At 39.6% G+C, this 24,413-nt stretch overlaps 1 long non-coding RNA gene across 1 annotated transcript; it reads left to right on the top strand.

The window, feature by feature from the left end:
• The first annotated feature begins 488 nt into the window (after positions 1 to 488).
• On the top strand, positions 489 to 7,047 carry LOC112657120 (uncharacterized). Its single transcript, XR_003134877.2, has 4 exons — positions 489 to 565; positions 945 to 985; positions 5,795 to 5,864; positions 6,935 to 7,047. It is a non-coding gene; the product is annotated as an uncharacterized LOC112657120 (long non-coding RNA).
• Positions 7,048 to 24,413: the final 17,366 nt, after the last annotated feature.

Here is a 24,413-nt window from a genome sequence, read left to right as displayed (position 1 = left end):
AATACAAGGGACAGATTTCCCCCTGAGAGCTTTTAAAAGGAACTCAGCCTTGCTGACACCTTGATTTGGTTTCTTCTGACCTCCAAAATTATATAATGAATACGTGGTGTTTAAAGCCACAAAATTTGTGATAATTTGTTACAAGAGCAAGAGGCAGTTACTACAGATGCCTTTACAAAGAAAATGCATGATCTTTTTCTATTCATGCAAATAACACTCAGGTTTGTTTGCCTTCCAGCCCCTGGAAGGAAGCAACTCAAAGCTGCCTACTTCCAACACTAGATGGGAGGCACCAAGCCTGCCTCATGTGGCAATTGTACCTTTGCATTCCCAACACAAACAGCACAAGCTTGGCACCTGGAAATCTTCTGCAAATTGCTGAGGCCTTTGGCTCCTTGGTGTTCCCAGCTTCCACAGCAGTTACTTATTCATATGCATTGTAGTAGCAAGGCCTTGTAACTTTTCTGATTTCGTGTCCCCCTCTTCCAGTGACCCAGGTTCCTCAAGAGAAGATATCATCACCTCTTTTTCTCATTTCTGCCTCTCCAGCACAGCACCACCCCAGGTAGTTGTATCCAAGTACAGAAAGACGGGGAGCATGTGTGGGGGTGTGGGAAAAGAGGAGCATGGAAAGATGCCCAAAGCCAATCCATATTTCATGGTGAATTCTTTTTTTTTTTCACGGTGAATTCTTAAAGCCAAGTATGTGCTTCACCCTCACATAATCTACACTGAGAAACAAAGCTATCTCCACCCCAAGGTGGAAAGTTTTTTTCCTTCCCCACACCATCCTCTATCTCACTGTGACCCATTCTGTATATAGATTAAAAAAAAAAAAATCTAAGTCTTTAGAGCCCTGAATTATGATATTTGTTGTGTAAAAAAAAACAATCAAGATTTGTGGTATCTTTTGTTTAAGCTTTGAAACTGATTTCCGTCCACAGGATCTGAAATGAATTTGACACTTGGATATCAGCCATTCGAGGTAAATGTCCTTTTGTCTGGAAAATCTCAGACCATTTCTGCCCAAAGAGAACCTCTGTTTCAGAAGTTCTCTAATAGTTACTATGCTCACTGATTTGGTACCAATTTTATATATCTTGCAATATATAAAATCCCCCCAATTTTATATTTGGGGGCATCTTTTCTTAGTGTATTTTCTTAATGCCCTATGTCTCTTTAACCAGAAACAAAGCCAACTGACCTCTCTGGAGGCACTTCTGCATGTCAGGCACTGTGCTAGATTGTGAGGGTGCAGTAATTTGAAAAAGTCACAGTTCTGTCTCACATGGGGTTGGTAGAAAACAAGAATCAAGTTTTTTGTCCCTTCAAACTCTTCTCATCCCCCTACAGAGCCTAGCACAGAGTACGAGCATGATCTATTTGTGTCTGTAGACTGGCTTCTTGGCCAAAATAGATAATAGGATATCTAATCATAGACATAGTATGCCTCACATGGTTAACCAGAACCACAGGGATTACAGGTCGTCAAGCCCTAATCTTTGATAAAGACACTGAAGCACAGATAAATAAAGTTATATAACAAAGTATACAACTAGGGACAGGATGAAGGTTGTATTCCTGTCTTCTGGCTTCTAATTCAGTGTGCTTTCTAATTGGACCCAGAGGTGACTGTTATACTAAATTCTGGGGACAGCTCAGTTTGACTCAGCCTGACTTGCTACAAACGTTCGAGCTCACTAAGCTGTGCCCATGTCTGATGGCACTCCCAAGTCCTTACCCATGCCATTCACCTCACTGTCATCCTCTCAGCAGTATGAAGCTGCAGCTGGTACTAATGACCTTCAGGGTCACTGGGAAGCAATTTATTTCATTTTTTTAAAATAAAGGAAATGTTAATATCACAAGATCTATGTCTAAAATGCCCCTGAGCAAGTTTCCTCTCTGACTTTCTTCTCTCTTATTTTCAACTTCCTTCCCCCCCTCCCCACCCCTTTCTCCATGTCAAGTTGTCAGGATGACTTTGATCTTGAAGACAGGTCTCTTCTCTTTCCCTGACTCTGACAGAGCTCCCACCTGCCACCCTGAGACAATTCCACAGAAACCCATTAATTCTTTCAAGTCTAAGATCAATCCCTGTGCTCTGTCCACAGGGGCAGGGAGTGTCCCCAGCACAAAAGACAGATGTAACTCGAAAGAAAAGTGTAAGTGCACTTGCATATCAATTGGGCTTAAAAACCTAAACCAGTTTGTCTTCTTGGACCCAGAGATCACTGTCTCCAGCTCTATTTTAAGAAAACCTTTAGAAACCAACTTTCCTATCAAGCCAAAAACATAGCAAATAGAGCTTATTGTGTTATTCAGAACAGTAGCTGCACATTTGAGCTGTGGCCTTATCACTTCCCATTGATAGGAATTACATTTCAGATTAGGAGGAGATGGTTTCAGGTTAGGGAAACCCTAAGGAAGCCCTTCGATTACAGGAAAATGGGGCATTTTCATAAACGTTATAGTTAATTCTGGGTAATAAAAACGTGAAGTTTAATCAATGGCAAACAAACATTTTGGCAGGAAACTGAAAATGGTTTACCGGTGAGGACTAAACAAAAGGGTATTATCTGTTAACAGTCCACCCATGCCAAGTTTTCTTTACACCTTGGTTCTTACCTCCCCTGCACTCTCCTCACCTTCCCCCTCCCCCACTCTGTTCCAGAGGACATATGAGGACAGGAGAGAAAAGCAGAGAAATGCAGACTGAGAATCAGAACTGCATGACTGCCTCACAAATAATAAACCTCTATTTGTAAATTACCTACTTTTTGAGAAATTTCAGTTCATTTAAAATGTTTAATACATGTGAAGAGCTCTGAGTTCCATAAAGGAAAAGCAACCAAGACAAAATATCTTTGAAAACAAACAAGAGAAGGGAAACATCCATCACATACTTGCCATTCCATCTTCCAAGAAGTTGCAATCTTAGGTCCTGTGAGGGGAACTATAATTTTTATTTGAAAACCTCTCAGGATGGTTCTTTTGTATTTTCCCTTTCTTCCTTCGCACATCACAGCAGCAATTTTCTTTTATCATCAGCTATTTATAGTTTTCTTTTCTAAAAACCTTGGCCAGAAGGAAACTGGGCAGAAAGCATTTCTTCCAAAAGCCACCTTATTTTGTAGCACTGTTAAAAACTATTAAGTACCATCCTAAGAGGCAAAATAAGAAAGAAGAAAGAGAAAGAAAGAAAGAAAGAAGAAAGAAAGAAAGAAAGAAAGAAAGAAAGAAAGAAAGAAAGAAAGAAAGAAAACGATAACCCCCCCAAAACTTTTTCAACTCTTTTTTCCCCATGTGGTCTGTTCTACCTTAAGAAGGGAGAGCCAAACAAATATTCTCCTCCTGCCCCCAGAGTGGTTGCAGATACGGGAAGAAGCACCACTCGAATACTATCTTTCCTATTCAGAAATGAACATGCCCTGGTAAAGGAAAACACTTGGTATAATGATGTTGGCATAAATCTCATTCTTATTTCCCATATCTCAGACATTTCACTGGAGTTTCAAAATACTCTGGAGAGATTGGGACGTGTGTGTTCAAGATTTAGAGACCTGTCCACTAACAATAACCTCCTGGCATCTAGTCATTTCTTTTGGACCCATAGTAGAAGAGTTAAAAGACTATTTGTAGTCAGATATATATGATTCCACATTTGCCTCTTGTTAATTTGGTGACCTTGGCAGAAAATACTTTTCCTCTCTCAGGCTCAGGTGCCCCATTCATAAAATAAGGGTAATTTAGACCTTAAGCTTAGGAATAAGACATAAGGCTCACCAGAGAGAAGAGACTTTGCAGATTGTGACCACGCGATGTACAAACAGTGCTTATTCCTGTTGGATTGCCTTGTCCTGGGCTTGCACAGGTTACTATTAGTTGGGACCATATGCCTGTGTTTTGGACAAGATATGGACAGATATGGTCACTTAAGTCACTTCCAGAACTAGCTATGAAAGTTCTGGACAAGCTATATGGACAAGATATGGTCACTTAAGTCACTTCCAGAACTAGCTATAAAAGTTCTCTCTTCCTCCAGATGTCTTCATGATAAGCCTCAAAGTCAGGTACAAGTCTGAGCTCCTGTCAGCTTGGGTACCTATGAGGAGCAAAGCCCCTCAAAACTTACATTGGATACAGAGCATAGGAGAAATCAACCATTTTGTGTTAAGATCCTGAGATTCTGAGATTAATCTGTTACTGCAGCATGATTAAGCCTATCCTAATGCTCCCTAGGTCAGTTCAAGTCCTCCAAGAAGCAGATGCCAAGACAAAATTAGAAGGACAAGAGACTTATTGAAGGAAACCCCTCTCTAGATAAAGAGGAGAGTGAGCAGAGTAAGCAGAGCAAGCCTTCAGATCATGATGCAGATCAGGTCTGATGCCCGGAAGGAAGGAATTAGGGTGGCAGGAGTTGCTCATGGTGGTAAAACTATGAAGATCTAGGTCAGGGGATGAGGAGCTACAAAGCAAAGAGTGCCCACCATCCAGATAAATCCTGTATTAGGGCAAAATATCCCACCTCTAGCTCCCCCGCTGTCCTCAGGCACTAGCTAGGAGCAACCCAGAAATGGGGTGGCCTCAGCATAGACAGCACAGTGGATTCCAAAGGTATAGCAGTTGGAGGTTGTCAGCTAACATATGTCCTGTCTCAGGATGCTTTTTGAAGGGCATCTGAGTAGCACGCCTCCAAAGCTGCCACAATCCCTCAATAAGTAATAGCTATTTTTTACCAACCCATAACTCTACCTCTGAATCTCCCTTTTATGGCATTAATCCAAGCAAGCTTCTTGAGGGCATCATCAATGGCTTCCTCATTACTATATGTCAGTATTTGGTTTGTATATAGTAAGAACTTAATAAATGCCAAATGATGGACTGAGTGACAGAGTGTAAATCCTTGGAGGAGTAGAGGTAACTCCTAGGAGGTTAATGATGAGGAAAACTAATCCTAAGCATAGTGGGATACTTCATTTGGGGAGGTTACACACCCACCCACTCTCCACACCTAATGTTGGGATTTCAGAGCTGAGCCCAGTGACAGAAGTTTGTATGCTCCAAAGTAGCTAAAGTTATGGAGAATGAGCACTGCAATGACAGTCCCCATCTCCTCACTCTGAGATGCTCTATGCACCTTTCTTGGGGCTTTAGATTTGCTGCATTTATCCTCTCTTTAAGAAAGAAAGGATAAAGTGGGAGAGACAAGAAGAGGGAAGATGAGGAGGCACATAAGATGGCAGAGCATAGACTAGGAGAGTAAGGAAGCCTATGGGATGTTCCAAAGGTTTAGCATCCTGATCCTAAGTGAGGAAATATTTGGGTTGTGTGTAGGTACCCTGTAAAATGTGGCTTTATGGGTGAGACTTCGGTCCAAACCTCCAACCCTGAATGTGTGATTCCAGAAAATTCACTTAGCCTCTCTAGTACTAAGAAGCATGTTGTATGAAGGTCAGGATCATGTTTGTCTTGTTTATTCTCTGTACACAGTGACCAGCATTGCTCTGAGAACATGACTAATACTCAAGTTATCTCACAGTTCTCAGAGCTGGGGTTGAGCTGTCTGGATTTGAACCCTGGCTCTAACATTGACTAAATGTGTGAGGCCACATGAAACTCTTCAGCCCCGCTTCCTCGCCTATAAAGTAGTTACATGAATGGTAACTACCTCATACGGCTGTTATGAAGATTGAAATTAAATCATCCAGATAAGCATTCAGAACAGTGCCTGGCAGTTTGCATGCACCCAATAAGTGTTAGCTATTATTACATTTATTGTTATTTGTTTCAGAGCTTCCATTGTCTCATCTGTAGAAGACTAAACATCCTGAACATTTGTGCTAAGGAGTCCATGAGATAGTGTAAGTACAAAGTCTGTCTTTGTTTGGCACAAAGTTGGTCTCAAAAAGGATCATTATTCCCAGCCCCATACTTAAACCCTGGCATCACTCTGAATTGAATTCTTCCTCTCAAAGGCCTTGTTCAAAGTTGCCATAGCCCTTCCTAGGATCTGGAATGCATTTCTGGGTGTCTCCAGAACACAGTCCTAAGCCCTGAGCCTGGATGCTCTAGAGCACAGGACTGAGTCCCATCCCCTTCCGTCTATGTACCAACCACCCTGAGCTCCATCCAGCCATCAGAACTTCCCTCCTTCTGGCCTCACAATAGGGACTATGGGCTGTCACTGCTGCATTTTCCTCAAAAGAAGAAAAGCCTCAGTGTACACATCTTCTTCCCTGGCTTGGGTTCCTTAACTGCTCTCTTCAGATTCTACTCTTTACAGATGCCTCCATCAAACTGCTTTCTGCAATGCATTCTCCACTGAGTCTCTGCTTGTGCCTAAAGCATTGGTGATGCAGCTTCTATGAAGAACATGATGCAAACTAATGTTGCATTCTACTCTATTCTATATCTCTAACCTCAGGACATTCTTCTAGAAGTTTAGAAGTCCCAAAGTCAATGGAGATCACAGCAACCAAAAACAGAATCATCTGTTTTCCACTGCAGAGAATGCAAACTCTGGCAATGCCATGCTTCCATTATAAATGAGTTTATGTTTAACGCTTCAGTGAATGCTAGAAAGAAAGAGCAAGGATTAGGCAGGAGCCACATGGCTCAGATCCTCAGCACCAAGGATTGTAGAGCAGGGACCACCAACCCTCCCTCTCAGGAAGGAAAGCCCTTCCTCTCTCCTTATGGGGACTATATTATACAATGAAAATACCAGGACACATACAGGCAGGTAAAAATTTTATCCCACAGAACAGCAGGCCAAATATTCAGAGTTTGAGTTTGATATTGATTAATGAGCCATGCAAAAGCATCCCTATCTCAGAACCTGCCCAGTAAGGAAGGGCATAATGAGTAGGCAATGGGTCTAAAAGACATATAATAGCTACTTCTTCTCACTTTTCTTTCTTTTATTGATTAGGTCCTTGGTGAGTTATCCCAGACATCTGTCTCTGAAGAGGAAGTTGGAGGATGAAGGGTAGAGATTTCTCTTTTCTAAGTTTAATGATGAGATGAACAATTAAAGAAAAAAAAAAAAAAAGGTAATACTGAAAATGACCAGGAAAGCAAGACTTGTAAATGGGTATTGCCTATATATACATATATGGTATGGGAACCAGGGGAGTGTAATTGGCTTCCCCAAAAAGACACCTTCTAAGGAGACCAGTCATTTCCCTGTATTAAATCCAACGGACATTATTTCCCTCCTTTTGAGCATACTCCCCACAGCTCAACAAGATTGCATTGTAAAAAAAAGTACTCTTTTATCTCTCCTCTGACAAAATGATTTTGTCCTTTTACGCAACTTTAAACACCATATGCCAATGAAAACCAAAAGTTTACAGCCCTAGCCCAGACTATAAACTCATACTTACTCTTGCCTCTACCTGGCTATCCTAAAGGTACACCATTCTCAGTGTGTCTGCTCTATACTAAACTAATGTTCATGTTGCTGCCTACCACCCACTTCGTTCTCCTTCTGCCCTCCATCCAACTGCATAAGTCACAAAACTTCCCTTGTCGCCATATAAATATGTACATATATTTATGTGTGTAATATTGCAATTTATAATAAGAAATATATATTTGGTCTTCATCCCCTTTCTTGCATAGAGCTCCTAAAACCCTTGGAATTTCCTAAGTGCTCAGAGTGATCAAAGTCCCTTTTTTTTTTTTTTTAATTTATTTTTTATTGGTGTTCAATTTACTAACATACAGAATAACCCCAAAGTCCCTTTTGTTATGTTAATAAGGTGACTTTCTGAAAGCATGTAAGGATAGGATCTGGCATCTTGGAGGAACCAAGCATGTGATCAGAAGGTTGGGAATCCTCTGGGGAAAGTAGAGGAGCTGGGGATTGAGTTCAATCCCCAATGGTCAGCGATTTAATCAATCGTGCCTAGGTAATGAACTTTCCATAAAAACCCAAAAGAGTGGGATTTGAAGAGCTTCTGTGTTGCTGAACATGTGGACAGGGGATGGAAGCTCTGTGCTCTTTCCCCGAATCTTGCCCTATGCATCTCTTCCATCTGGCTGTTTCCGAGTGATATCCTTTTATAACAAACCAATAATCTAGTAAGTAAAATGTTTCTCTAAAGTCTGTGAGCTGCTCTAAGTAAAGAGCACAAACCTTAGGAGGGGGTTGTGGGAACTTCTAATCTGTAGCTGATTGGTCAGAAGCACAGGCAGTAACAACCTGGACTTGCGAGGGGCATCTGGAGTAGAGAGTAGTCCTGTGGGACTCAGCCCTTAACCTGTGGGATCTAATGCTATCTCCAGGCAGATGATGTCAGAATTGAGTTGAATTAAAAGACACCCATGGGATACCCGGGTGGCTCAACGGTTGAATGTCTGCCTATGACTCAGAGTCCGGGATTGAGTCTCACATCGGGCTCCTGCAGAGATCCTGCTTCTCCCTCTGCCTATGTCTCTGCCTCTCTCTCTCTCTCTCTCTCTCTCTGTCTGTCTGTCTTTCATGAATAAATAAATAAAATCTTAAAAAAAAAAAAAAAAGACATCCAGCTAATGTGGGAGAATTGCTTGGTGGTATGAGGTATCCCTCCCTGCCAAGACACACCTCACCCGGGAAATGGTACTAGAATCTTGGTATATGCATCCTGATTTAATTAATGTTTGTTTCCCCTAGTAGGCCCACAAATGCATAGAATATGGACTTTATATCTAAAGTCTCATTGGTGTTGCAAGTTCCAGGTACATAGTAGTTCTCAATCAATATTCACTGAAAAATGTAAGTGAACAAAATAATATATATAAAATACTTGCCATATGTATACCACCATCCAATAGTTCTCTCCTTCCTCTGAGCTCAATGACTCACACTAGAAGATAATAGCAGAAGCATGGGAGATATAAAACAATAAAAATTCCACAATTGCTTATATTTAATTGTGAAATATTTTTACTCTGAGAATTCTTATTGAAGGCAGCAATAAAGCCACCGTTTTCATCTGTCTTTAGACCCCAAGTATTCCTCCCATGTGTTCTGGGAAGAGAAAGCCCTTCACTTCCAAACCCAAGAAAATACAGGAAATGTCTCTGTCTTGATTCTGATACAAATCCTCTTCTCCTCCTCAGGCTTTCCATTGTTCTCTGATCTGTGTTTTCTGCAGCACCATGAGGCACTGGGAAGCCAAAACAAGGAAAAAATATGTGAAAAGTTTGTGTAGTTAACATCTCCCTCCCTGGTGAGAAACCAGGCCTTCTGTGTCCTTTTGCATGTTGCCCATCAAAGGCCCTAACCCAACTATGGCTCCTCAGTAGATAGTTTGTCTGCCTTCCTACTTGCTTGCATGCTATAGCACCTCTCAATAAACTCAGAAAAGGTTCTGCTTCTATGCACACTGTGTTAGCTTCACCTGCCTTTGACACAGATCACGAACTGGACTTCTCCTCAAGAGAAGAAAAAAAAATTCTTGGTTTGACTTAAGACTCTCATTTTGCTTCCAAAGCAAAGTAAACAATGAAACTGAAACTTAAGATAACTTTTATTCCCAATTCTCTTAAGCCCAGGCACCTTATACCCAAGTGTGGTTCAGTGTTCATCCCACCCACAGACCTCTCATGCTCAGAGCCCTGCTGTGCTTTTGATGATTGCTGACTGCAAAATAAATCTGAGAGAAGTGTGGGTCTCGTCCTTGGGGTGGTCCAACAGCCCCTTTAGTTACACTGTTCTTTCCTCCCATTGTGTGAAGCCATTGACCAATATAATCATTGTTCACTCCTGCAAGCCCCCAGCCCCTGCAGTAGGCCATCAAATATTATTTCAGGTGGCATGAGGGTCACGCAGGAGCCTCTCTATGCCGTACATGACATGGAAGAAACAGATACTGAAACTACAAATGCCTGATGTTCATTTAACTAGGTGATCTGGCCTCAAAGAACTCACAGATATTGTCACCCTTACACAATATTTTTCTCCCGCTTTTTTAGGCAGAGCAGATCTCTATGTTAACCCTGTACATGCATCCCTCCTGCCTCTTCCCTCTATCTAATGGATGAAATAAAATTCTTTGGTAAATTTGACTTCATATTTTGTAAGGATTAATATGTTCGTACTTAAAAAGGATGAACGCTTTGTGGAAAGGAACGCTGGTAAAAAGAAATCTAATTTGGATCCCAAGACCTAAATTCCAGGACCGGCTCTAATAATACCTGGCTAGGTCAAGTGGGTAGGTTCCCCAACAACTCTGAGTTTAATTAATCCCATCTTACAACATGGAAATCAGTCTTTCCCTTCCCTGTCTCCCATGGATATTATGGGAACAAATGGGAAAACCGTAGTAAAATTGCACTGGGATAAAGACAATGTATGAACCCAAGGTTATATGCCTCAGTGGTCATCATCACCATCATCACCATCATCACCACCACCACCACCATCATCATCATTATCATCTTCACTCCATTTATTGTCTTGATCCTTTCCATGTTGTACTGCTGCCACCTACTGGCAGAGCTGAACAAACTTGAAGCTTTCTTAAAGTTGTGCAGTTGGGTTTTTGCTTTAATTTGTATTCACCTGGACTGAAGTCAGAAAATGTGCAGATTCTGAAAAAAAAAAAAAAAAAATCAAACAGAAATGATTGCACTTGTTATACTTGGCAAGTGGAATTCAACCCCAACCTTGACTAAATGGGGCAGAAATGAGCCCAAGGTCTAGATTAAAGGGAAAGCCCACCAGGTGGTCTTATTCATTTTTTATTGGCCCAAATGTGTTTTGCATGTTAGAAACCATGCTCCTATTAACTTCCAGACATAAAGTGAAAACATGTAGGGCAAGCTGTGGACTGATTGTCAGAAGTGGAGGGAACGTGGCATTTTGAGACTCTTGAGACAGAAAGCGGGGTCTCTTGGTGTGAGAAGTTGTTAGCAGCAACTGGTTGAAGCAGCTGTGAGTTTGGCTAGCTAGAACATCTTTCTGAGGAGTTTCAGACTCTACCATCACTCCCAAGGGGGCGAGAATGTCTCCTTGCACACTTTATGAAGAAACAAATGCTCTTACTCCTTTTTGGTCCCCTTCTCTAAACATTCTAGTTAGACATTCCACAGGGCAATAAAAACTAATAACTAGCCAATTGCACTTTTCATTTCCATGGTAACTTTCCTGTGGAGGTATTCCAAAATTCTTATGAAAACAGGGAACGCTGATTGAGCGACATCCAGGAAATGAGGCGATGGCTTTATTTCAGGTCCAAAGCAGAAATCTTCCTGTATTAATATGAGTATCTGTCCACAGAAAGTCAATGAAGCTCCAAGTGCCACTTGGACAGAAATCTCTCTCAATAAGACAACCAAAGGAGATTGCTTACTTCGGGCTTCACTCCAAAGGCATGAAAGCCCCAAACCAGGTTGGTGAAAGGATCCTTCTGTCCCAATGCAACTTGGGACTTTATAAAGATAACAGAAGATATTAGAGAATGACTGGCTTTATTATCCTTTGAAACGAGAACTAAGCATATTTTACTATACTTTTAATTAAGAATAAATCTTCAGTATGACAGAAAGTCTCAGTGAAAAACAAAAACTGTACTAACAGAAAAATAGAAGATAAAAATATAAATTGTCAAACTGGAAGAATCTTCTCAAATTCATAATTTCAAGCAAGAAATACATTTTCCAGCTCTGTAAATGATTCAAAAGTAGCAGCTTCCATTTTTTCCAACCTTCAGGCATGACTCTGGTCTGCACAATCAATTCGTCAACGGTCCAACCCCACCATCTTGACTAGTCTGGAAAGGTATTATTTTTCAAGAAAGTCTGGTAAAATTACAAACGTAAGATGAAAATGGAATATATATACTACACTTACTATAAGCCTAGAAAAGTAACCTTAAGAAGGAATCAAAATAAGGGGAAGAATAGAAAAAAATTACAATAAAAATGGAAATAAGATTAGGAATAGAAATAAGAATAAACATGAGAATGAGAATGAGAATAAGGACATTAAAAGCCACATTTTAATTCATGCTATGTGCATTATGATACTAACTTTTATTGTAAGCATAATAATTTGTTAATCGTTGAGACATTTTGTTTGTGTTCTGTCTGCATCCTAGCATGTTTAATATTTTTTAAAACTTCTGGAGATTTGTGCTTTTAATTAAATCAGGAGAGTTTCATGAAACAACTTTAACTTTGCGGTCAATGTCTAAGTATTTAGGGAAATTTATTTTATTATATCTATAAGTTCTCATTTAACATGATCTAATGGTATGTGAATATTTAGAAGAGTGCTTATTGTTTACTGGTAAAAATTTATTTGATAAGTTCATAATATCAAAAATTTGGGCATTAAATAAAATCAAAGAGGTAATAAAAAGGATTTCCTGTATATAAGAGTTATCTAGGTATAGACTCTATTCATAGACAGTTATACAATATCCCTACAATACAGTGGATTTTGTAAATGCTTGGCTTTTCTTCTCAGTGGGACTGATAGGAACCTTACTTAGCCCATTATCCGAGCAAGTGGTCCCCAGTGTCTGGTGATCCTCTCCTGAGAGTCCTTACCACCTTTGAGGAGATGCTGTTTTCACATTTCCAGTCTCTTATTATTATTGTTGTTGTTGTTGTTGTTGTTTTGTAAGATGTCCATAGTTTGGTATCTATATCTCTAACTGGGTCTGTGTTTTACTTCTCCATCCTATCAGTTTTCTACCTTGTTGACTTCATGGGAAGGATATAGTCCTATTGTCACTGTAGTGTGAATTAGGGTTTACGCTAGCAAAGGACTCCTCGATTGCTTATCAGAAGTCCCTACTCAAACTACTGTAAACAAAACAGAGAAACAAAAAAATATTGGCCCATGTGCTCTGCACAGGCAAGGGTTTCACCGGGATGATCAGCTCAGGCACTCAAGTGTTGCTGGATCTCTTGTCTCTGAGTCTCTCTGAATGAATACTGGCTTTATTTTCTCTTAATGTAAACAGGCTCCCTTCGCACTGTTGCAAATGTGGCTGCCTGTGTCAATGGACTCACATTCTAACAGTTGCCTGACTAAAAGACAAGAGTGGTTTTCTCTTCCTGCTTGAGTTGGAAAGATCCCACGGAAGGGCCGTTATTGGCCAGAGAATGATCATGTCCAGCCCAGGGCTAGAGAAGTTAGAGGACTATTATTGGCTCACTTTGGCTCATAAATTAATGCTTATCATCTCACAAATGAGGTCTGTTTCCAAATTAAATAGGAGAGGCTCAAGTATGATCACTGGGGAAATTGTCATGATCTGGAATATCATGAACAACCCAATTTGTACAGGGTGTACCAAAACCCAGCAGTACCACAACATGTTAAAGATCCCAACACTGATAGCATCTGCTAATGGAGATTAAGACCCAATCATTTAAATGTTCAGTACCTACAGTCTTCATAAGGATATTCAGACAGAAAACTAAAAATAACCCAAATATCCACAATATCTATTTCCACTCATTCTAATAAACAAAATAATATATCTCTGAAGTATACTTGTGTGTCTCATCTAAAATGCTTTTTGTGTGTGAATGAACAAATTTCTGTTTTTGAGCTGCAATTTGTGTAAGCAAGGCAGACTCACAAGTGTTTGAAAGACTAAGAGGTTAGAACAAATTTGTTGAGCTTCTACTACTGCCAAGACCTTTAGATGAATTGCAATGAATTATATTAAGTCCCTTGGCCATATCCGTTTCTCCCGTGTCATAATAAAACCTGAAATTACACATAAATATAATCATATAAAGATAAAACTTAAGTTACATGAAGTCTTCAGGCTCCTTTTTGGATTGAAACTGAGAAAGACAATTAAAAGAAAATATAAAGGTATCCGGATACAAATTAAAATTCTGAATGAGTGACAATAAGCCCCACAAGCACCAATGAAGCAACTACAAAGTATTGTTAACCACTTGATTGGAAGCTAAGTGGATGCCTTGCAGATGTTTTTGCATAAGAGAACTGCAAGCCTTGGTGGAGCTAAAACAAAAACTTTGTCCTTTTTATAAGAAAATGGTGTGACTGGTCCCCCTCGGTAAATTAGGAGCTTTGATATGTGCTTCTTGCCCTCTGAATTGTTTTTCCAACAGGAGGAATAGATTTTCACTAAGCCTGCTATATTTTACCCAATCTCTGCTTTTGATCAAGGTCACACATTTTTAAAAACTGGCTAGGACTCCTTGATGCCTTGTCATTCTAAGCCCAACTCAGACACTGGAGGAGAAATGTTAGTTGTAAAAGTCAGCACTTCTAGAAGTCCATGCCTAAAGCTAAATACTCAGCCTTGCAAAGACTCAAATGCTTTTTTTACTTTATTCCTGCAAACATCCTCATCTTCCCACTGGAAGTCATAGGAAAGGGGATAATAAAAGATGGATTTCCATGAAAACAATACCTATTGAAGGCCCCGCCATTTGGTGCCTTGACCAAACCCCACTCCCCCACCCCCGCCAAGAATTTGCTTGGAGTCCAAGAAGAAGGACCCAGACAGGCAAAAACCATATAGCAGATGATCTAATAAGGATATTTAAATCCAGTTTTCTAAAGCCAGATTGAGTGGTACGAAGTCAGATACCACCGTGCCAGACTCCCATTATCTTAGCCTCTTGCCTTAGACTTGTATAATGCCTATACATTATAAGCCTATAATGGTGCATGCATTGGGTAGTGGGCAGTTGTCAATACCAGTAGCAGCAAAATGCATACCCACCACTACAGAAATCCTCCTGTTTAAGATCTCTGCTATGTATCTCCCACTACTATTCATTCCCCACAAATATTTATTGAGCATGGTCTATGTTGCAGCCACTGTTCTTGTCAACAGGAACACAGCTGTAAACAAACACAGATATGGTCCCTGCCCTCATGGCATTTACATCCCAGTGGGGAGTGCCAGGAAAAAAAAAACATCAACAAATTAGACAACCATAGATCGTTTCTATGAAGTAAATAAAACCGTTTTGTTTTTCAAAATGTCAGTGAGGGGATGGGCTACTTTAGACTAGGATAGTGATGGAAAGCCTTTTTAGTGGATGACTAAGCTAAAACCCAAATGATGAGAAAGAGCCAGCCATATAAGGACCATGTGGATGAGCTGTGCAGGCAGAGGGAACAAGGGACAAATGCCTAGAAACTGAGAAGAGGAGAGGTTGGGTGACTGAAGCATATTGGAGATGTTGGGGGGGAGGGGTTTGCAGCGTGTAGATTAAGTAGGGGAGGAAGGAGAGGAGGGTGGAAGAGAGAACATGTAGAGCCCCAGGGAGGCTACTCCATTACCACCTACGTCCCTTCATTATTATACATATAACAATATATTATAAAAGTTAATTTACTCTTCTCTCTCTTTGAGTAGTTGGTGAGTTCCTTAAGTACACTATATCTTATTCATGATAATAATTATAGCTCCCATTTATTGAGGAATAGCAGGCACTAAGCTAGCTACTTTGCATACATTATCTCCAATCTTCACAACAACCCTGCAAGGTAAGTATTATTAGCATAATTTTAACAGATGAAAAACCCAGCTAAGTGATTTGCCCAAGGCCAAAAAGCTAACATGTGGCAAAGCAGGCATTTAAATCTCTGTCTTGTCCAGCTCTGAAATCCGGCCTCTTCTTACTATCTATCCCACATTGTCTTCACGTCATTGCCCTTATTTCTCTCTGTAGTCCCGGCTCCCGGCACACTGCCTGGCACATTAAGTAGACTCAGATAATCAAGAAATGTGTATAGCACTGAAGTGAAGTGAACCAAACATAAGCCCACACAAGAGGAGGCCGCCAATTTGGGGAGACTTTACAGGACTGTGCATGACGGTAAAGGTAGACTCTTCTGTCTCAGGACAAATGGAAAAAAAAAATGATAGAAACTGGCAGAAAGAAGACAGCACTTAATAAAACTGAATGAAAGCTAGGGGGTTTCCTAAAAGCTAATGCATGACACACTGACACAGCTGCGTATCGTGTTCAGAAAAAATTAATGGGATTTTAAGCAGAGAGGCTGCTCAATGTGCTTGCAAAATGGAGATACAGAAGAATGCACCCCAACGATGAGGAGGAAAGAGCAGGGACAGAGGAGGATGGCACCGTTGTAATTGCCTGTAATTCTCTCCCCCTCCTCCTCCTGACTTTAATTAGGACACTTGCAAGACACACACATTTGTAAGAGTGACAGAGCTAATTGAAGAAAACCACATGTCTCATCAACAACCAAATCAGGAATAATAATCAAAGCAGCAGAAGCAAAATTGGAAGCCACAGAGCTGTCAAAAGCAGGAGGAACTCAAATACAATGAGGCATGTAATTTAGAAAAAGCGAGAGGGTTATATGGAAGCATTAAAAATGGGACATGAAATAAAACAGTTAACTTGACTCGAACCGAAACTTTCACTCCCACAATCTGGTCACAATTAAATCTGGTCAAAATTCATCTAGTCCCTTCAACCTGTGTTCTGGGGATGGCTGCATTAGTCCATTTCAGTGGCCCACACAGTCCAGTTAAGTGAGAGCACCCACTCTCTCCCTAAACTCTTGTCGACCACACATCACTCTCCTGTCACCACATTGGCCAGTTGGGTCCTCAGTGGAAATGGAAAGTGACAGGTCCTCAGCCTTCATCTGTCATATTGCTTACACTCAAAGGTCATTATTAAGTCATTCCTCAATTATTTGCAAACCCACGGTAAAAGATGAATTAGCAGTTCAATTGGGGAAGACTCCTCCTCACTCATCCCATTTCTTACCTGCCTGGACATCTGTTGCTTGCCTCCCCAGCATCCATGCTCCCCTCTCTGAGCAGTGCTGCCCTCTGGGGCTCTGTCCTCTGGCATATTTCAGTGCCTCGGGGTGGTTCAGGGTGGGCAAGTGACCCAAGCTGGCGAGTCAGAATCTCAACACATTCCTAGTCCTGCTGGGACAATGATGCCTGTTCTTTCTCACAATTTGACTCTTGGAACTGTTTAAACAATTGCAGAGGAGGAGGACACTTCTCCTGTACCCTCTTAGGTTCTCCAGCTGGGTCTGTGAAATAAACCAACAGCAGACAGATTAACAATAGAAAAGGCACACACATTTATTTGATATTAAAACTTCTCCAAAAAAATAAAAAATAAAAAAAATAATAATTAAAAAAATAAAACTTCTCCACGGCGCAAGGGACTTCACAGAACGGAGAGAAAATCCCCGAAGAAACAGGCTAGAAGATTATTATGCCATTTGGACAAAAAAAAGGACAGATTTAAAGAAAAGTGACAAGACAAAGGAGAGGGACTTTTAGCTTCTAGGGGCAGCAAATTGTAGGAAGGCTAATATAAGAGAAAACCAATGGGGGACTCGATAGTGAGGTTTGTTTGTGTGGACTCTTTCTTGGTGCCATGTCATTGCCAGGATGACAATGGCATTTCCTGGTACAGGGAAGGCAAGGGAGAGGCAGGGACACCTTCATAAGGAGAATTTATGATGTGTTTGGGGACAGATAGAAAGATAGCAATGGAGAAGCCCAGGTGGCTCAGCAGTTTAGCACCACCTTTGGCCCAGGGTGTGATCCTGGAGACCCAGGATCGAGTCCCATGTCAGGCTCCCTGCATGGAGCCTGCTTCTTCCTCTGCCTGTGTCTCTGCCTCTCTCTCTGTGTCTGTCATGAATAAATAAATAAAATCTTAAAAAAAAAAAAAAAACATAGCAATGAGGTCATCCCATATCTGCTTTTCTTCTCAATTGTCTTCAGCTCAAAATAATCCTTAGGCCAGAGTACCATATTTTGGGGTGGCACATTCTGATTCCCTATGTAATCTTGCCACCACATGGAGATTGAGAATGAACTAATTCTATCTCAGGAAGAAGCCAGAGGGACATCTTTGTCACATTGTATAAACCCTGGATCAGCCATTCCTGAAGTCAGATCTCTTCCTGAATTTTTCAGTTTTTATATACGCATAAAACCAGGGGAGCACAAACCCGATGGCGCAGCAGTTTAGTGCTGCCTGCAGCCTAGGGTGTGATCCTGGAGAACCGGGATCGAATCCCACATCGGGCTCCCTGCATGGAGCCTGCTTCTCCCTCTGCCTGTGTCTCTGCCTCTCTCTCTCTTTGTGTATGTCTCATGAATAAATAAATAAAATATTTTTTAAAAAAATAGGTGAATATTGGTTTTCATTGTCTTAGACAAGAAGTCTAAATATAATTAATCATTGTAATGGTAAATATAACAATAAAAGAGTGATTAAAATAACAGCTGGTACTATCAGGTGCCCTTTAGGTACCAGTTAATATTCTCAAAATTCATTGTAATGGTAATACAAGAAGAGAGTGGATCAGAATCTCAATTCCAAAAGGTCTTGTGTTCATCAGTGAAAAAATAGAGAAAAGTGGCCTGCTTTTCTTTTTCCTTTTTCTCAAGATACTTCTCGATATCCCTGATAACTTCCATCAGGCTTTTCATCCTACCTCTTTCCTCACATATATCACAGATTTGCTGATGTTTTCCTTAAGTGCAGTGCCACACAAGAGAAGCACACCGCAGAAATTGGAATGTTTGTCACCATTCATGTTCACAAGCACCCAAATGGATGTGTACAAGTAAAGGTCACACTCCCAGAGAGAGATCCACTGAATTTAGAAGCTGTTCAATAGAAGGAGAGAATTGACCACTGCGGTATATACAAGTTTCCTGAAACTAACCACACAAAGTCATAGCAGAGTGCTGTTGTCTAGGTCAGGTACAAAATTCTGTGCTAAACAACCATGCTCTTATCTCATTACTAGAGTCAGAAGTTACCAGGTGGTTCCTGGCTTTCTTTATCGGTATATGGCAACCATCTGTAAACTAGTATTTACACCTCCTTCCAAATCTACCCCACTCTCTCATCATTTCATTCCTTAATGCAGGTATCTTAGCCTTTGCCATATCCAACCTGCCACTTCTCAAATGTGTGGCACCATGGAGGGTCAGCACCTGAGCTACAACAGTGAGCATGGACCTTATTTTCCTCTTTGCAGTTCTCACCAAATGTATTGAGTTGATGTAGGAATAACAGAAAACCTGAATTCATATAAGAAAATGGAGAAAGATATCAGAAACATGCAGGAAAGTTTGAGAACATTTTCACAGATGCGGCACCAATGGGACACACACTGAAAAGAGTTTGACTTCCATGAAAGGTAAGAGAGGTGCCAAGGGAGATAAATACTGGAGATCCCAAACCCAGCAGCATTCCTGATATGGGAGATGCTAGAAAGCAGCCTGGGAACCCATGGAAAAGATGGGGAAAGCACCTCATTTATGGTGGCATTTCTTAAACCACCATAGCTCAGCACTATTTAGGGTAGCTGTGAAGTAGGCTTCACCCAGTTGACTGCCAACAGAAACACGGGAGGAACTTCTCAAGTAGCATCAGTTTTGGCCTGATGTGGCAGGTTCCGCACCAGAAAGGAAATGGAAACACAGAAATCCTGTGTAGGGAAAACTCTATACAGAAAGAAAATTCCTTCCTTATTTCTTCATACCAAAGGATCACCAGACTGGTAGCCAACCCTATAGCTTAAAAACAAAAGAGATTCTCACAACATTCTAGTGGAAAATAAGCAGTACTTTTTAAAAGAAGATGCCAGATGCAGATAAAAGTCTAATCACTCTATGAACATGAGTTAAATACACAAATAGATTATATATTATATATTATACATCAGATAAAAAGATTCTGTAACACAAAGAAAAGAGAATATGTACTCAAGATACAGAGACAAAAATGCGTGTTTGAAACATATTTATTTCAAGGAGCATAAATAAGAATTAACATTAACCTTTTGCTTAGAATAAAATAAAATAGTATTCTATAAAACAAAAGAAAAAAAGATGAATATCCTCAACAGAAATGAAAACAGAGCTGGATGAGAGGCAGCAGATAGCAAAATGAGAGCCAGGTGAGATAAAATAGAATATCCATAATTTAAAAATTATAGGAGAGTTTGAAAGTGGATTAGAGGTAGTAAGTTGATTAAAAAAAGAAAATGTTAATTAGCTTGACTGTAGAAATCATTTTACTATGTATGCATATATCAAAGTATCATGCTGTATACTTTCAATATATAAGTTTTTTTTAAAAATACAACTATTTTATAACTATAAGAGCAATAAATTTGAGATGCCTGGGTGGCTCAGCAGTTGAGGGTCTGCCTTAGGCTCAGGGTGATCTCGGAGTCCTGGAATCAAGTCCCACATGGAGCTCCCAGCATGGAGCCTGCTTCTCCCTCTGCCTGTGTGTCTGGCTCTCTCTCTCTCTGTGTCTCTCATGAATAAATAAATAATTTTTTTTAAAAAAGCAATAAATACTTTTATAAAAATTCATACTGAAAAACTTGGAAAGCATAAAGTATGAATAAGAAAAGAGAAAATCTTACTTTACAAGTCACTTATAATTATAATTAATATTTTGTTATTTCTGTGTTGGCTTTTTTCTAAGTAGAGGAAATTTGTTTCTGTGTAATAACTTTAATATTTGATCACTTCTTTTTAAATACAAAAAAAAAAAAGCAGTAAGTTGACACTAGGGAAACAAAATCAGTAAAATAGAAGACAAATTTGTTCACCCAAATCCAAAGAAAAGAACAAAGAAATAAAAACAACAAGAAGGATGATGATAGTTTTAGGCACAGAATAGAGATGCAATTAAGAATTTACTGGAGAAGAAAACAAATGCACTGAAAGAGAGTCAAAAATCAAAGATATAATGGGAGAAAACTTTCCTGAAGTCAAAGATCTGAATCTGCAGATTTAAAAAAGAAATTAGTGCATGGAATTGAGTTTAAGTAATTGCTATAAATATGGTTACAATAATAGGTTAATGTCATAAAATTTAAAATAATATATAATCCAATATTCTAACTTAATTATACAAAACTAGGAGGTTTTGCCACAGGTTGAGGTTAAAATTCAGCAACAATTCTGTGGTGGTCTCAAAATGAGTTCTAGCAGCTCTTCTTTCCCAAGTACAACCCAACCGTAGTCTACCTCTCCTGAGATAAATACCAACCAAGAGACCATCAGGGTGATCATGGAAAGGGGATTTAGGCCTGGGGTTCTAATGGAGTTCTAGAGGATAGCACTGGTACAGGACATTTTCTTTCTGAGGTCAAGGGATTCATGCAAACCTGAAGTCAAGAGACCCGGAGTGAGGTCTGGACCTCGTGCTCCCTGAGAGCTCGGCCTGAAGAAAAGATAGACTCCAAAGAAGAAAAGGAGTGCCAGCCCCTGTGCATGGTCTTAGGAGAACCTGCAGATATCCCTGTTGTATGAAGGCATCACACAGACGGACTGAGTTCCTCCTCGACTCTGAGACATGGAACTATCACAACCAATGAAATCAGAGAGCAAAGAGGCTTTCTCCTAGAGTTCACCAGAAGACTGGTAGCTTGTCATTTGCTAAATCCTTGAAGAGGGAAGAAGCAGGTGCTGCTGTGCCAACCATCACTCAGGGGCTTGTCACCTCTCAAAGTACTCAATAGCTTTACCCATGCACCAAGGATAAATAGAGCATAGGCAAAGAAAATTAACAATGCACCCAAGGGAACCCAGCAATTCAAAAGTGGAGGAAAACAAAGAAATTTCCAATTGTGTACCTTTAAGGAGATAAGAGTCCTGGAGGATATAGATAGATTTTTCAGAAAAATTCAGTGAAATAGCATTTAAATAAGTCAATTTTAGCACAATAAAAATATTCTGCAACTGGAAAACATGGCTTTCCTCTTTATAAAGTGAATATATTGATGTAAGGAAAGGATTGTCATTATTGAAACTAAATTGGTGACCTAGAAAATCAATTGGAAGAAATATCTCACAGCCTAGAGGAAATATACCTAGAGATGGAAATAATGAAGGAAAACTAAGATTCTTAAAAGATGGAAAGTAATGGGAGTTTCATAAAGAGAAAGAGGAATAACTAGAGGATAGCAAAGGAAAAAACTATTCCTCATTGGAACACTTGAGCCTGCAGATTAAAAGGGTTGAGTTCCAGAGTGATGAGGAAGGAAAGGAGGGAAAAAAAGAAAAAAAAGATGAAGGGAAGGAGGGAGGGAGGGAGAAAGATCACTTCACAAAAGGAAAGGAATAAAGTGGTTAAGGGGTGAATTTAGTTACCTAAATGAAATCCTAACCTCCAGCACTCAGAATGGGACAATATTTGGAGATGGTATCTTTAAAGAGGGAATTAAGTTAAATGACATCATTATCATTAAAGTGAGCACTAAACCATTATGACTAATGTCCACACAAGAAGAGGATATGAGGACACAGACATGCCTGGAGAAGAACATGTCAAGAACATGTCAAGAAAATGTCAAGACACAGAGAGAAGACAGCAATCTACAAGCCAAGGAGAGAAGGCTTACCAGAAATCAACACTGCTGACACCTTGATACCATACTACAGCCTCCAGGACCATGAGAAAATAAATTTCTATTACATCAGCCACTCAATCTGGGGTACTTTATGCCAGGCCTAGAAAATTAATACAAAAACTAACATTAAATTTTTCATCTGTAATTTTAGATGCTAGAAAACAGGAGAATAATATCAATTGGTTAATGAGAAAAAAGGATTACAACAAAAGAATCCTATACTCAGACAGTGGAAAGGAGTATATTTATACATATATAAAGGAGTCAGAAAGCACATCACTCACAGAACCCAACTGAGGAAAATATTTAGGAAAGGACTCTAATCAAATAAATGAACAGAACAGATGGTGAGATAAGGATGATGACAAGGAGAGAAACCAGCAGTCGGCAATAAACTGAATGGATATAATGAATTTGTAATATTAGAATTGTTGAACTAGCTGAAACTCACAATAGTGTGGAACTAAAAATAATAAAGTATCTCAGCAAAACCTTTGACCTGGTAGGGAGCAAGGAATCACAATCAACATTTTTATGGCACACTAACACATATGGCATAGGCTCTACTTTAGACACTTTGATGAAATCATCACAACAACCCTGTGAAAAAAATATTTCTATGCCCACTTTACAGATGGGAAAACTGAGGCAAAGAGAACAGCTTGCCCAAAATGACACAGATAGTCAATCACTTAGAGTGATTTTCACTCCTGACCATGATGCAGTAAGGAGAGACTTAAAGGCACTCTAGAGGGTGTGTACATGAGAGGGGAGGGGGAAGTCAAAGTGATCTTAAACATTTAGTTTATTGTGTGCTAATCATACACATATAATTTATTATACAAATGAGGACAGTTTTAGATTAAAGGGGCAAAAATACGATTATGTCAAGAAAACAGAAATAAATTAGGACTGGCACAAGCAAATCAGGACATATAATCACCCTGTTATCTTTAGGTCTCAGCTTAATAATTGGAAGCTGTACATAACTTTGGTTGAGGGATATAGTTAATATTTATTTCATATAATAGTAGAGAAATACAGTTCTAGACCACTGCAATAGAACAAGTACAACAATAAAGCAAGTAAAATGAATTTAGGGGGATTCCCAGTGCATAATATGCTACATTTATACTGTATTGTAATCTTTTAAGTGTGCCATAGCATTATGTCTGAAAAAACAATGTCCATATCTTAATTTAAAAATATTTCATTGATAAAAAAATGTTAACTATCATCTGAACTTTCAGTGAGCCATCAACACTGATCCCAGATCACCATAACAAATATAATAATGAAAAAGTTTGAAATATTGTGAGAATTACCAAAATGTGACACAGAAACACAAAATGAGCAAACGCTGTTGGGAAATGGTGCCTATTGACTTGCTCCACGCAGGGTTGCCACAAAACTTCGATCTGCAGAAATATCTGCAAAGCACAATAAAATGAAGCACAGTAAAATGAGGCATGCCTGTATCTATTCAATTAAGTGTATTGGGAATAACAAGATTGCAATTGACAGAACACAAAAGTCCCAAGAAACTTCTAAACTCACATGGGGGGGGGGGGAACTCACATGAGTTAAAAAGGAAATGCACAACTTGATCAAAGATACAAAAATTAAAAATAAGAAAAAAGAAGAAACAAAGTAGGACAGAAAGAATAAAGCTAAGGTTTTCATTCTTAAATGTAAACCATATATATTTTCTTAGCAAAAGATTAGGGAAAGAACAACAAACAAAATACATAAGACAAAGCAGAAAACAAGAATTTTTTTTTTGAATATTTTATTTATTTATTCATGAGAGACACAGAGAGAGAGAGAGAGAGAGAGGCAGAGACATAGGTAGAGGGAGAACCAGGCTCCATGCAGGGAACCTGATGTGGGACTTGATCCCAGGACTCCAGGATCACACCCTGAGCTGAAGGCAGATGCTTAACTGCTGAGCCACCCAGGTATCCCAGAAAACAAAATTTCTAAATAAAGGTACAGCACTGACCAAGATAGAAAAATTGAT

Source organism: Canis lupus, chromosome 8 (assembly GCF_003254725.2).
Source record: "Canis lupus dingo isolate Sandy chromosome 8, ASM325472v2, whole genome shotgun sequence".
Taxonomy (NCBI): Eukaryota; Metazoa; Chordata; class Mammalia; order Carnivora; family Canidae; genus Canis; species Canis lupus.
Note: the sequence above shows the minus strand (reverse complement) of the source record. Positions and strands in the feature narration are given on the sequence as shown.